A 15,598-nucleotide genomic window follows, 5' to 3' on the forward strand; every position below is an offset into this window, starting at 1 on the left:
CGCACCGCGTGCCCACGTTAAGCGGGATGGGCCATGTACGCACGATGCGCTTCGTGCACCGTGCGCACATGGGGGACATATTATGCGCATCTTTGTGAAATGTATTCTTTGTTAAATTCATAGCTGTAATATGCCATGCACAAATGGTGCCCTTCGGGCTCCATTTGCACACGGGGTGGGGAGAATGTGGATAATTTTTTTTTTTATAAATTTTTATCGTACGCGTACGGTAAGCGTAATCGGCGATTTTCCGAAAAAAAAAACAATTTTTTTTTTGGGCTTGGGGGTGGTTTGGGGACCCCTGTATCAATGCTGGGTGGTTAGGATCTCATGAAACTGCCTCTTTACACATTTTTGGGGTTCGTTTTTGCTGCCCAACGCTTCCTGGTTTCGACCGATTCGAATGTTTACTAAGAGCTAAGAGCCAATCAAAATCGCGCTCGCGCACGCCACCGTATGCGTACGGTAAGCGCACCGTAAGTGCACCGTACGCTGGCTCAGATATATATATTGATTTAAAGGCTATTTTCTCAGAATCTACTGAACAGATTTACACCAAACCTACAAAAGGCACTTCCTTGACCTGAGGACTACCTCTCTGCCAAATTTCAAGTAATTCTGTTCAGCCGTTCGGGCTGTAGCTGTGTCTAAAGGTCCTATGGAAAAATGAATGGGAAAAACGTGTTTTGGGACCCCCCTTTTATCTCAGCCCCCGCTTCACGAATCCCCCCGAGACTTTCAGGGTAGGAGCGGAGCGTAGCGCTCCACCTATTTTGAAAAATTCGCGAGGATTCGTCGACCGGCGCCAAAGTTATTCAAAATAGAATGTTGCGGATTTCCTATGGAAACGTGGTCCTAACTATAACTACCTACTGGCGACCGCCAGTAGGTAATATATATATATATATATATATATTTATTTATATATATATTTATATTTATATATTTATATATCTAAAAAAAAATATATATATATATATCCCAAAACCATTGACGCGGCACTCAGGGAGGGAAATTTCAAAATGCGTTTATTCACAGCTCAACCAACGCGTTTCAGCCTTCACGGCTTTGCTCACGGTCAGTGAGTCCTTTCTCTGTTGCACTATATATACACCCATATGGCCTTAATGTGGCATTATGGGAGTTGTAGTGCATTAAAATTACATAGTTATATTTTAGCATGAGAAAGAGTCAATTTTTACTGTTCTTTACAGGGTAATCATTCATTGGAGGGTTTGTGAATCGAGGTATAGCACCAAACAATCACGTGTTATTTTTATGTGATGTCACATTCATGAATCTGTCATGCTTCTACGTATAGTACGTAAGTGTTCATGGTTATTTAGTGACAAATGTATTATGGCAATTGTCTCATATTTGTATCTCTGTATAGTACATTTACAGAGGGAGTTGGAAGAGAGAGAGAGAGAGAAGGGAAATCAAAAATCATCATAAGGCGAAGAAATACACCTTAGGAAAGCAGAAAGGAGAGAGAAGAGAAGAGAGGAGAGAGCAAAAGGCAGAGAAGGGAGGAGAAAGAATTACATTTCTAAACCTAATCTGAAATTTAGAATTTAAAGTAAACGGCTCCATCTATGTTCTGTATGGTCCGTATATGTTTTTTCATTCTAGGTGCACATAAAGTTCTTCTTCATTGTTCATTCCTCTTGGTGCCTTGGTTTTCAATTTAATAATATAACGGGATTCCAGTTGGCGCAGTTTCTTAGTTCTATTTCCGCCTCGTTCATTTGGTATGATGGTATCAATACCATAATAGCACATTGCTCGCCAGTCCCCATTTTGACATAAAATCATATGTTTGGCAGTGGCGTATGAGATATCTTTGTTCTTAACTGCTCGGATGTGTTCGAGAATTCGTTTTTTCAATGGGCAGACGGTGCTGCCAACATATTTTTGGCCGCAGGTACATTCAATGACATAGATTGCGAATTTCGTACTGCAGGTTATTTTGTTCTTTAGTGTTATTATATTTCCATTAGGTTCTATGATATTTCTTACATTTTTGCCAATTTTGCACGCCTTGCATGAATTACATTTGATGAACCCATTTCGTTGTTCTGTTAGCCAGTTTGTTTCTTCTTTTTGTATGAAGTGGCTGCTGACAAGCATGTCTTTTAGAGATTTAGTTTTTCTGTATATTACAGTTGGCTTTGGCCCGATCAGTTTTCCTATGTCTGGATCTTTTATAATCATATGCCAATGTTTTCTGATTTTGCTCATTATAATGCCACTCTCTTTACTATAGGTAGTGATAAACCTCGGGACTTGTTCCTCGTCATTACATGCATGTTTGGGTTTAGATGTTAAAGTGTCCGCTCTGGTCTTATGGTCAATTCTCTTTTTGTTTCTCTTCAAGGTGGACTCTGTATAGCCTCTTTGTTTCAATCTTTCCATAGATTCTTGAATTTTCTCTTCAGCATCTTCTGGCTGTGAGCAGTTACGTTTTAAACGCATGAACTCCCCATAGGGAATACTGTCTATTAGGGGTTTGGGGAGGAAACTCGTTCCATGCAGGATACTATTGGTGGCTGTTTCTTTCCTGTATAGTGTTGAGTGGATCTGGTCATTTTTTATATATATCAAGGTGTCAAGGAACGGAATCTCTGACCTACTCATACTGTATGTAAAAGATAGGCCAACTTCATTATTATTCAGTTCGTTAAAGTATTGAAGAAATTCGTCATCAGTTCCATTCCATATTAGGAACAGGTCATCTATATAGCGGACCCATAATATGATCTTATCCAACTCATTTTGATTATCCGAGTCCCAAGCCATCATCTTCTCCCACCACCCCATAGTGATGTTGGCATAATTCACAGAAAAAGAAATGCCCATTGCTGTTCCACACATCTGTCTAAAAATGTCTTTATTAAAACAGAAGATGTTATTCGTGAGGCATATTTCGATCATGGCCAGTAGCATTTGTGTATGTTTCATTTCTGTGATTTTTCTTTGTTTTAGAAAATAGCTGCATGCTTTCAGGCCCACTTCATGTCGTATTGATGTATAAAGTGATACTACATCTATAGTAATCAAAAGGAATTGATTGTTCCAAGAGATACTATTTAAAATGCGTAAGAAATCTCCAGTGTCTCTTATATAGGAGCTCATACTCCGAGCTATTGGGGCAAGGAAACGATCTACATATTCCGAGATTTTTTCATACAAAGAATCACATGATGATACGATAGGTCTGCCGGGTGGGTGATTGAGGGTTTTATGAATTTTTGGCAAAAAATATATAGTTGGAATTACCGGAAAATCGTTTGTCAGAAATTTTAGTTCATCTTCACTAATCAAGATCTCATTGTGCCATTTTATCAATTTTTCACTCAGATCACATACCATTTTATTCATTGGATTGGTGATAACTCTGTTGTAATTTGAAGTATCATTTAGCTGTCTGTAAGCCTCCTTTAGATAGTCTTCAGTATTTAGAAGTACAGTGTTTCCACCTTTATCCGCAGGCTTAATCGTTAAGTTTTTGTCTTTCATTAGGTTTTTAATTGCTTCCCGTTCTTTCTTGCTCAGATTTTCTCTTTGTTTACCATTTCTGGTATTCGCAATTTTTTCAAGTTCCTCAATTACTGCCTCACTGAATTGGTCAAAACGGTTCCCTGGTTGCAGCACAGGGCAATATTTCGATTTTCTTTTTAATTCGCTGTCTACTCTTTTATCCGTTTCTATTGAGAGATGCTCCAAGACTTGTTCTTCTGTCATGTCATTTTCATTCAAGTCATACAGAAGGTCGAAAATATTTTTCAGGTCAGATACTTGATCGATACTGAGCGTTGGTTCCAAGTTTGGGGCAGAATCATCGATTTGCATTTGTGCACTCTTGATTTCTTTAGAAGTTCGATTTGCATGGACTTTTGCAAGTTTAAGTTTGCGGATATATTTGTATAGGTCAATTCTTACTTGTGTGTGATCAAAGTGACTTTCTGGGCAGAAGGATAGCCCTTCATTTAATGCAGACTCTTCCTCTGGTGTAAGTATATGTTTTGAGAGGTTAATGATCAGGTTGACATTATTCATTTCCGATTGCGTAGCGGGTACTGTTTTCTTCCGCTTTGCGTGTCGACTTTTTCTGTTACTTGTGAGGTATTTTCTCCCCTTCCTCGTCCTCGATTCGGGTTTCTTCCACGGCCTCTTCCTCGTGCCAGGGTTTGGTCTGCATGCATCAGGCGCATCTCCTCTAAAAAGTTGGTTTTTGGTCCTGGTATTGTTCCACTGTTTAGTTCCCCTTCACTGAGATCCGATTCACTTGCAGTAGTGCTGCCAGTTGTTCGCACAGGAAAGTTTTTTTCTAGAGTTTCGAACCGCTTTGCAAAGGTTAGAATTCTTCCATACCGGTAATCTTGTTCGTCTCTTGTAAATTTCCGTTTTTTCCGTTCTTGAATTTCTATTTCGTATTTTTCTAGCCTTGCTTCCATCTCTTTACGTAATTTCATGACTTCTTCTTGGTTCGAATGAGCCTGTGTTATTGCCTCCATTTCTTCTAGTTGCTTTGTTAGTTCTGTCAGATCGATATTTGCATGTTTGATCAAGATCCGCATCATGTTCTAAGAGCACTGGGCGTTGTTTTCTGCCCATTCTTCCAACAGTTCGATTTTTGTATCTGGGTGTGTAGGCATCGTAAAAATATGCAGTCCTCTTGGGACTCTTTTAACTTCAATGTAATTCTCTAGGGCGAGTACCTCCCAACTTTTATTAATCTCCTTTTTGTATAGTCTCTCCATTTTAGTGAATTGCTGTTTAATCGTTAGGTCGGCTGGTGGAGACACTTCTCTAACGTTCGTGTCCTCCATTCCCTCAGTAACCTGAAACAATGTTGCCGCTGTTACGGCTCGTTTGCCTTTTCGAGCCTCCATTATCCTGTATTTCAGTTCAGAAACTCTTTGAGCTGTGATTTACAAGTTATTGTGTATTACTATGATGGTTTCCCTTTCCCGCCAGTTTGTGAGGAATCCCCAGCCGTAATGTATACGGGCTTGGTGTTTTTCGTCCTACTTCAAACGATGGCCGCTTCGAGAGAGACGCTTGTTTATAGGCAAATGTCACTCACCTCGGTGGAGACTCCCGTGCGGGCGGCGTCCTACGGCTCCGTCCTACGGCGCTCAACCTCCAAGGTGAGTTTCTTCCTTTCAGCGTGAAGACGCGTACTCTCGGGTGCTCCCAGGTCATTCAATATTTTCAACAAAGTGATCCCAAATTCTGGTGCACACTCACAGCGGGTGCTCTGCGTACGGGCCGGATCCTGGCCACGAAACACTTCCCAAAACCATTGACGCGGCACTCAGGGAGGGAAATTTCAAAATGCGTTTATTCACAGCTCAACCAACGCGTTTCAGCCTTCACGGCTTTGCTCACGGTCAGTGAGTCCTTTCTCTGTTGCACTATATATACGCCCATATGACAGATTCATGAATGTGACATCACATAAAAATAACACGTGATTGTTTGGTACTATACCTCGATTCACAAACCCTCCAATGAATGATTACCCTGTAAAGAACAGTAAAAATTGACTCTTTCTCATGCTAAAATATAACTATGTAATTTTAATGCACTACAACTCCCATAATGCCACATTAAGGCCATATGGGCGTATATATAGTGCAAGAAAGAACGGGAAGCAATTAAAAACCTAATGAAAGACAAAAACTTAATGATTAAGCCTGCGGATAAAGGTGGAAACACTGTACTTCTAAATACTGAAGACTATCTAAAGGAGGCTTACAGACAGCTAAATGATACTTCAAATTACAACAGAGTTATCACCAATCCAATGAATAAAATGGTATGTGATCTGAGTGAAAAATTGATAAAATGGCACAATGAGAACTTGATTAGTGAAGATAAACTAGAATTTCTGACAAACGATTTTCCGGTAATTCCAACTATATATTTTTTGCCAAAAATTCATAAAACCCTCAATCACCCACCCGGCAGACCTATCGTATCATCATGTGATTCTTTGTATGAAAAAATCTCGGAATATGTAGATCGTTTCCTTGCCCCAATAGCTCGGAGTATGAGCTCCTATATCAGAGACACTGGAGATTTCTTACGCATTTTAAATAGTATCTCTTGGAACAATCAATTCCTTTTGATTACTATAGATGTAGTATCACTTTATACATCAATACGACATGAAGTGGGCCTGAAAGCATGCAGCTATTTTCTAAAACAAAGAAAAATCACAGAAATGAAACATACACAAATGCTACTGGCCATGATCGAAATATGCCTCACGAATAACATCTTCTGTTTTAATAAAGAAATTTTTAGACAGATGTGTGGAACAGCAATGGGCATTTCTTTTTCTGTGAATTATGCCAACATCACTATGGGGTGGTGGGAGAAGATGATGGCTTGGGACTCGGATAATCAAAATGAGTTGGATAAGATCATATTATGGGTCTGCTATATAGATGACCTGTTCCTAATATGGAATGGAACTGATGACGAATTTCTTCAATACTTTAACAAACTAAATAATAATGAAGTTGGCCTATCTTTTACATACAGTATGAGTTGGTCAGAGATTCCATTCCTTGACACCTTGATATATATAAAAAATGACCAGATCCACTCAACACTATACAGGAAAGAAACAGCCACCAATAGTATCCTGCATGGAACGAGTTTCCACCCCAAACCCCTAATAGACAGTATTCCCTATGGGGAGTTCATGCGTTTAAAACGTAACTGCTCACAGCCAGAAGATGCTGAAGAGAAAATTCAAGAATCTATGGAAAGATTGAAACAAAGAGGCTATACAGAGTCCACCTTGAAGAGAAACAAAAAGAGAATTGACCATAAGACCAGAGCGGACACTTTAACATCTAAACCCAAACATGCATGTAATGACGAGGAACAAGTCCCGAGGTTTATCACTACCTATAGTAAAGAGAGTGGCATTATAATGAGCAAAATCAGAAAACACTGGCATATGATTATAAAAGATCCAGACATAGGAAAACTGATCGGGCCAAAGCCAACTGTAACATACAGAACAACTAAATCTCTAAAAGACATGCTTGTCAGCAGCCACTTCGTACAAAAAGAAGAAACGAACTGGCTAACAGAACAACGAAATGGGTTCATTAAATGTAATTCATGCAAGGCGTGCAAAATTGGCAAAAATGTAAGAAATATCATAGAACCTAATGGAAATATAATAACACTAAAGAACAAAATAACCTGCAGTGCGAAATTCGCAATCTATGTCATTGAATGTACCTGCGGCCAAACATATGTTGGCAGCACCGTCTGCCCATTGAAAAAACGAATTCTCGAACACATCCGAGCAGTTAAGAACAAAGATATCTCATACGCCACTGCCAAACATATGATGTTATGTCAAAATGGGGACTGGCGAGCAATGTGCTATTATGGTATTGATACCATCATACCAAATGAACGAGGCGGAAATAGAACTAAGAAACTGCGCCAACTGGAATCCCGTTATATTATTAAATTGAAAACCAAGGCACCAAGAGGAATGAACAATGACGAAGAACTTTATGTGCACCTAGAATGAAAAAACATATACGGACCGTACAGAACATAGATGGAGCCGTTTACTTTAAATTCTAAATTTCAGATTAGGTTTAGAAATGGAATTCTTTCTCCTCCCTTCTCTGCCTTTTGCTCTCTCCCCTCTTCTCTTCTCTCTCCTTTCTGCTTTCCTAAGGTGTATTTCTTCGCCTTATGATGATTTTTGATTTCCCTTCTCTCTCTCTCTCTCTTCCAACTCCCTCTGTAAATGTACTATACAGAGATACAAATATGAGACAATTGCCATAATACATTTGTCACTAAATAACCATGAACACTTACGTACTATACGTAGAAGCATGACAGATTCATGAATGTGACATCACATAAAAATAACACGTGATTGTTTGGTACTATACCTCGATTCACAAACCCTCCAATGAATGATTACCCTGTAAAGAACAGTAAAAATTGACTCTTTCTCATGCTAAAATATAACTATGTAATTTTAATGCACTACAACTCCCATAATGCCACATTAAGGCCATATGGGCGTATATATAGTGCAACAGAGAAAGGACTCACTGACCGTGAGCAAAGCCGTGAAGGCTGAAACGCGTTGGTTGAGCTGTGAATAAACGCATTTTGAAATTTCCCTCCCTGAGTGCCGCGTCAATGGTTTTGGGAAGTGTTTCGTGGCCAGGATCCGGCCCGTACGCAGAGCACCCGCTGTGAGTGTGCACCAGAATTTGGGATCACTTTGTTGAAAATATATATATATATATCTTAGAACATTACAGGGCATTTGACATTTGACATTACACATGCATCGTAATGTTTTAAATCCCGGAGTATGGCTCTCAATATCCCGCTTTTATGTTTTTGAGATTTGCTGATGGAATGGCCTATTCTTTCAGCGCTTCAGAACGGAATGCGGTTGTCTACAGGGAAGGCAAATGGCGCTCTATTGCGAAGCTGTGATCAACGGCAGCGTTCATTTATGGGCAGAGACTGTTTGCAATGAACATTTCAATGATGTCTAGCAAAATGATGTCTTATTGCATTTTCGTAATTTTATAAATTCAGGTGCTACGATAGTAAGAAGCTTTGCAGCGCATTTATATCCCGATATTTTTCCCACTTGACTGCACATATTATAATGTCTGCGATGTGAATTTTTTTCATGCTTGATTTTATGATGGCAATTTAAACAAACTGCTTATAGTACACATTGTGTGTTTTTATAATATGACATTTGTTTTGCCTCTATCACGAGCTTGCCATTACAGAGTACATTCTGGCTTCATAATGTGTTGACTTACCTGCAAGTATGTCTTCAATGTCTATCATTGTTTCAAGTGGGAGGGAATATATAACAACTTTTGTAAAGCCGAAACGAGTCTCTTCTTGTACCTCATGGGTTGAGGGTGTCCTGAATGAATAAACTGATGCCGTATCCTGACAGCCTCGTGTCCGTGCCTACTCCGATGGTTTTCTCTGTGGGAGTCGGATGGAGTTTTCATTTTATGCAGCGTGTGCGGTCGTCACGCTTTCACGGAACACCAGTCGTTTGTGGCTCACCCTTCCGACCACAATACTTTGGAGTTGTACGTGAGTGCTATGGGTTGAGCCCCCAGTTTGAACACCAGGAAGAGGAACAAGGATGGAAGCTGTGGGTGACTTGGGTCCTGTAGCGGAGCGATTTTCACGACTGCCAGCATGGGGTCAATATCTCACAGCAAGAAATGCCTTGCCCATGAGACTGGTGCCATCTGGTGACTGGGCACTGCTGACGCCTACTCCGATGCGGTGAGGTCTGTTTAGGCATACTCACCCTTTTTTCCATCAGCCCCCTTCAACCCTGAGCTTGTGCCTGCTGATATTTTGTTTTGCCTCTATCACGAGCTTGCAATTGCAGAGTACATTCTGGCTTCATAATGTGTTGACTTACCTGCAAGTATGTCTTCAATGTCTATCATTCTTTCAAGTGGGAGGCAATATATAACAAGTGTGTTAAATGGCACCATTAAGATTGACAAAGGCTTTTGTAAAGCCGAAACGCGTCTCTTCTTCTACCTTATGGGTTGAGGGTGTCCTGAATTATTAAACTGATGCTGTACCCTGACAGCCTCGTGTCCGTGCCTACTTCGATGGTTTTCTCTGTGGAAGTTGGATGGAGTTTTTATTTATATATATATATATATATATATATATATATATATATTCAGTTCGACAATGCCAAAAGGCACTCCATGCACTCCTTACCAAAGAAAGCACGCTCCAGATCACGGGGCTTCAAAGTCGTTTATTTTCAATAGCCAAGCCGCTCATGCCCAACGCGTTTCGGCGTTACCGCCTTGATCACGGGTAAAACTGTTTTCCCGATATGTCACATTTATACAATCCATAATTTACTACGCATGGCGTGAACGCCAAGTAAAGCAAAACAAAAGAAGGACATAACGGAAACAGAACAACAGCACATTGATACCATTTCATTCCCAATGCGTCGGCCATTTTTGAATGGTGAAATACTCCAAAACAGGTACTCAATTAATTACATTACAAGTTTGTCAAATTAATTAAATCATTTGTTTCTCAATAAGAACAAATGTACATTGCTGTCCGCATATTATGTACCATACGGTCGCCAAATTAAATAATGACATAATTACGTACAATACCACCGCCACAGATTTCTTACTATATATATGCTGTTGTGCATATTGTAACAAAAGTACCATCTTAGGAAAAGGAGTACCTAAACCACATTGTATACTGTTGTCTCGAGATAATCGCATCCGCAAATTCATCTCGTGCGTACATCAACATCTGATTCTGTCATATGTTTTTTTATGTTTTTTTATATATACACAAAACTTTATTGACACTTCGTGAATGCGAAAATGCTGCTATCCTTATAATAGTGTCACTGTTACTGCAATTATCGAAGAACCATCAGTCAATATATGTATCTGTATACACATTAGTATGTGTCGGCAAATAGTAAATGACAATTCGCAGAAGAAACTTCCAATTGCTTCACCAAGTGAAAGAAGGCAGTCCACCTCTCTTTACAGATGGATCAACTAAAATGCAAAAATTCAATCAATTATGGAACCTATAGTCCGCCAAAACTCATGGCCAGTCGACAAGAATAGAAATGGTCGAACCACATTAATTACATACCTATCTTACATTTGGTGAAGCCAGGTAAGTAATACAACCCTAATGGGTAATAATATCTTAAATATACCCCATTGTAAAAACAATAGTTATGCAAGTAAACAGATAAATTCACAATCTGACCCCAGTGGGTAAATATTCAGGTAGCAGAATAAGCATTAGTAGAATAAACGTGTGATCCTCCAAAATACAATAAGGAAAATAAATCATACTCAATAAACCCCAGTGGGTGATGGAACTATCATGGACCCATATTGATAGTTGAATATTAATAATCAATCATACTTGAATTATATCTTCACATCAAATGATTCTTACATGTCAACACCATCTGAAAAGAATAATAGATGCGATGAAACACATTAGTTAATACATATGGGACACATTATTACCAGACTCAATTATTACTCTTATATTGGAATGGAAACAAATCAATGTGCATGAATAGGTTAAAAGGATGACTGTCAGAAGGTATATGAGACAAGTCCATAAATACACCAAATGCAAGTAATCAATCCCTAAATTTCACAGAAGAACAATTATCAATTAGAATTCTACTCGCCCAAAAACCAAGACAATTCTTCCTCGGAATTCAGACCAACCGGGATCTTTGTGTCGAGTTCCAAAATATATTTGGATTCTAACTGTCGTAGTTTGCGTATTCTATCCCCTCCTCTGATTGTTATGGGTATCCGATCAATCACAAAGAATTTTAGCAAACTACGATTACTTTTGTGGAACTCTTCATAGTGTCGTGCTATGGATGAAAGCTTGTCCCTGTTTTGTATGGCCCTCATATGCTCTAAGACACGTTTCTTGGCAGCAAACATCGTACTGCCCACGTATCTTTTGGCACAAGGGCAAGTTAATACATACACACAATGATCCGATAGGCAGCTAAGATGTTTCTCAATGTTTCTATATTCGTCTGTGATGGGGTAGTGAACTTTTTTCACATTGGAGCTGAATTTACAAGCCTTGCAAGACATGCAAGTGTAGAAGCCCTGCACTTCTGTGGTAGAGGGTCTTATTCGACTGATTTCATTCTTACAGAGTTTGTTACCTAGGGAATCTGCCTTCCTAAAAGTAACGTTGGGCACGTCATTAACGATCTCTTCTAGAGTAGACTCAGTTTTGAGGATGCCCCAATGTCGTTTAAGACATTTTTTCACATCATAAGAACCTGAGTTATACGTTGTTATGTATCTGATAATATTGCTGTTTACCTCATCAGGTTTATCTTTAGGGACCAGTAGTTCTTCATGTTTGAATTTAGAGGCTTTCACGCGAGCTTGTGTGATGATACTGGGATTGTATCCCCTTTCCACAAACCTCTCATTCATGGTTTCACATTCCAGTTCAAAATTGTGATCAGAACTACAGTTCCTCCGCGCCCGGAGGAACTCCCCAAACGGGATGCTTTTAATAAGGGCTTTGGAATGTCCGCTATCTGCGTGTAACAAAGTGTTTCCAGATGTTTTTTTACGATACAATTTGGTAGTCAATGTATCTCCTATTGGCTGAATCTGTAGATCAAGAAATTCAATACATGAATTGCTGATGGTCCCCTCGAATTTCAAGTTGAACTCATTGTCATTGAGTACTCTGATAAATTCCTGGGCAAGATCTTCACTACCCTCCCAAATGATAAAGAGATCATCAATGTATCGCAACCATGTTTTCACATGGTTGCGATATGGACCGTACACCTTGGGCACCTGCTGCTCCCAGTACCCCATGAGCAGATTGGCATAACTGGGAGCAAAACAGGTGCCCATAGCAGTACCCTGTTTTTGTCTGTAAAAATTGTCATTGAAGACAAAGAAATTATTCTCCAAACAGAATCTAATCATTCGGAGTAGCATGTCTGTGTGTTGCAAAAAGGAAATAGAACGTGACGACAGGAATTGTTTACAAGCCTGTAAACCGTCCTCATGTCTAATGGACGTGTAAAGACTACACACGTCAAGTGTGATTAACAAGTAATCTTTTTGCCAAGTGATGTTATTAATTTTCTTAAGAAAGTCCCTGGTATCTTTCAGGTAAGACGGAAGACCCTCTACGTAAGAACGCAGAAAATAATCAATGTACTTAGATGTTTTTTCCAAAAGTGATCCTATAGATGACACGATAGGTCTACCTGGGGGTTTCTTCATGTCTTTATGTACTTTAGGCAATAGGTAAAGTAGAGCTACTTTAGGTGTACGATTCAAAAGATAGGAATATTCATTCCATTCCAGGATCCCCTGGGTATGCCAATCCTTTAACATTTTATGATAAATGATATTGGACTCGTCTATTTTGCCTACATCCACTATCTCATAACATTCAATAGCTTCCAGCTGACGTAGCCCTTCCTGAAGGTAATCCTGTACATCCTGTATAACCACATTACCCCCTTTATCCGATTGCCGGATCACTATGTTTCTGTCAGTTTGTAGGGACTTTACTGCTAGTCTTTGTCGTTTACTAAGATTATCACACCGCCATCTCCTCTTTCTGGCTAAGGATTTAAGGTCTGCAATCATTAGAGTTTCAAATATATCTATGCCACTAGAGGGCAAAGTAGGATTGAAGTTAGATTTGGGTGAAAAGTCATTTGGACAACTAAGGTCAGTCTTAAAGCCTAATGAATGGGCGGTGATGGGAATAGGATCGATAGTGTCTGCAAATTCTAGTTCTTTTAAGGCAATTAGAGTATTAACCTCATTGATGGTGTCCTGCACTGGACTGACTTTGGTTAAGAGGTTCTGAGGGTAGGTGTTTTTCACTTTCAATTTGTGCCATTTATGTAACCTTAATTTCCTAGTGAAGTGATAAAGATCTACTCTTTCTTTAGGATACGAAAACAAAGCTGTAGGACAGAAAGACAAACCAAACTGGAGTACATCATACTCATCAGTACTTAAACAATGGCTAGAAAGATTTACCACGTTCTGAAAATTCTTCATTTTCGATTTTTCTGACCCCTTGTTTCCATTCCCATGGGGGTTGATGTGGTTCTTATTCCATCCGCCACGTCTGATTTGTTTGGCATTAAGGATTGTCCTCCTGCTCTTCTTCCTCTTCCTCTGCCTCGTCCTCTGTACCCCCTTCCTCTCCCCCGGCCACGATCTTTTTGCCAGCCCTGTTGGTTCTGGGTTTGGTTCATTAATCGGAATTCCTCCCAAAAATTTACTGGTCTGGGTAAGGTTTGTGCATTAGTCAATGTTCCATCATCTGAAACATCACTTTCACTGACATCACTTTTGTCGCTTTCATCTCTTACACTGACTGTAGTTGTGTCCTCTGTTATTTCTGTGTCCTTTCTTTTGATGTTGTCAAATCTGCGGCCAAATGTAAAAATCCTTCCAGATTGATAATCAATTTTGTCCCGTAAGAATTTCCTTTCTTTTTTAGCTATTATCTCTTCTTCATGTTTTTCAACACGTTTGTTGATCTCATTCATTCTCATTGTGAAATTCTCTGCGTTATCCTCTTTTTGTATTTCTTTCTTGAGATCCGTAATTGCTTTCAACAAAGTTGCCCGTTCCTTCCAGGCAAATTTTATTAAAATGGACAGCATTCTGTTCGAACATTCCATTAGGTTCCTTGCCCATTCGTTAGCAAGTTCCGGATCAGGATCCTCATATGATGGTGCGATCAAGATGCGGAGCCCCCTCAGAACCTCTTAACCAAAGTCAGTCCAGTGCAGGACACCATCAATGAGGTTAATACTCTAATTGCCTTAAAAGAACTAGAATTTGCAGACACTATCGATCCTATTCCCATCACCGCCCATTCATTAGGCTTTAAGACTGACCTTAGTTGTCCAAATGACTTTTCACCCAAATCTAACTTCAATCCTACTTTGCCCTCTAGTGGCATAGATATATTTGAAACTCTAATGATTGCAGACCTTAAATCCTTAGCCAGAAAGAGGAGATGGCGGTGTGATAATCTTAGTAAACGACAAAGACTAGCAGTAAAGTCCCTACAAACTGACAGAAACATAGTGATCCGGCAATCGGATAAAGGGGGTAATGTGGTTATACAGGATGTACAGGATTACCTTCAGGAAGGGCTACGTCAGCTGGAAGCTATTGAATGTTATGAGATAGTGGATGTAGGCAAAATAGACGAGTCCAATATCATTTATCATAAAATGTTAAAGGATTGGCATACCCAGGGGATCCTGGAATGGAATGAATATTCCTATCTTTTGAATCGTACACCTAAAGTAGCTCTACTTTACCTATTGCCTAAAGTACATAAAGACATGAAGAAACCCCCAGGTAGACCTATCGTGTCATCTATAGGATCACTTTTGGAAAAAACATCTAAGTACATTGATTATTTTCTGCGTTCTTACGTAGAGGGTCTTCCGTCTTACCTGAAAGATACCAGGGACTTTCTTAAGAAAATTAATAACATCACTTGGCAAAAAGATTACTTGTTAATCACACTTGACGTGTGTAGTCTTTACACGTCCATTAGACATGAGGACGGTTTACAGGCTTGTAAACAATTCCTGTCGTCACGTTCTATTTCCTTTTTGCAACACACAGACATGCTACTCCGAATGATTAGATTCTGTTTGGAGAATAATTTCTTTGTCTTCAATGACAATTTTTACAGACAAAAACAGGGTACTGCTATGGGCACCTGTTTTGCTCCCAGTTATGCCAATCTGCTCATGGGGTACTGGGAGCAGCAGGTGCCCAAGGTGTACGGTCCATATCGCAACCATGTGAAAACATGGTTGCGATACATTGATGATCTCTTTATCATTTGGGAGGGTAGTGAAGATCTTGCCCAGGAATTTATCAGAGTACTCAATGACAATGAGTTCAACTTGAAATTCGAGGGGACCATCAGCAATTCATGTATTGAATTTCTTGATCTA

Source organism: Triturus cristatus, chromosome 7 (assembly GCF_964204655.1).
Source record: "Triturus cristatus chromosome 7, aTriCri1.1, whole genome shotgun sequence".
In the NCBI taxonomy this organism is placed as follows: domain Eukaryota; kingdom Metazoa; phylum Chordata; class Amphibia; order Caudata; family Salamandridae; genus Triturus; species Triturus cristatus.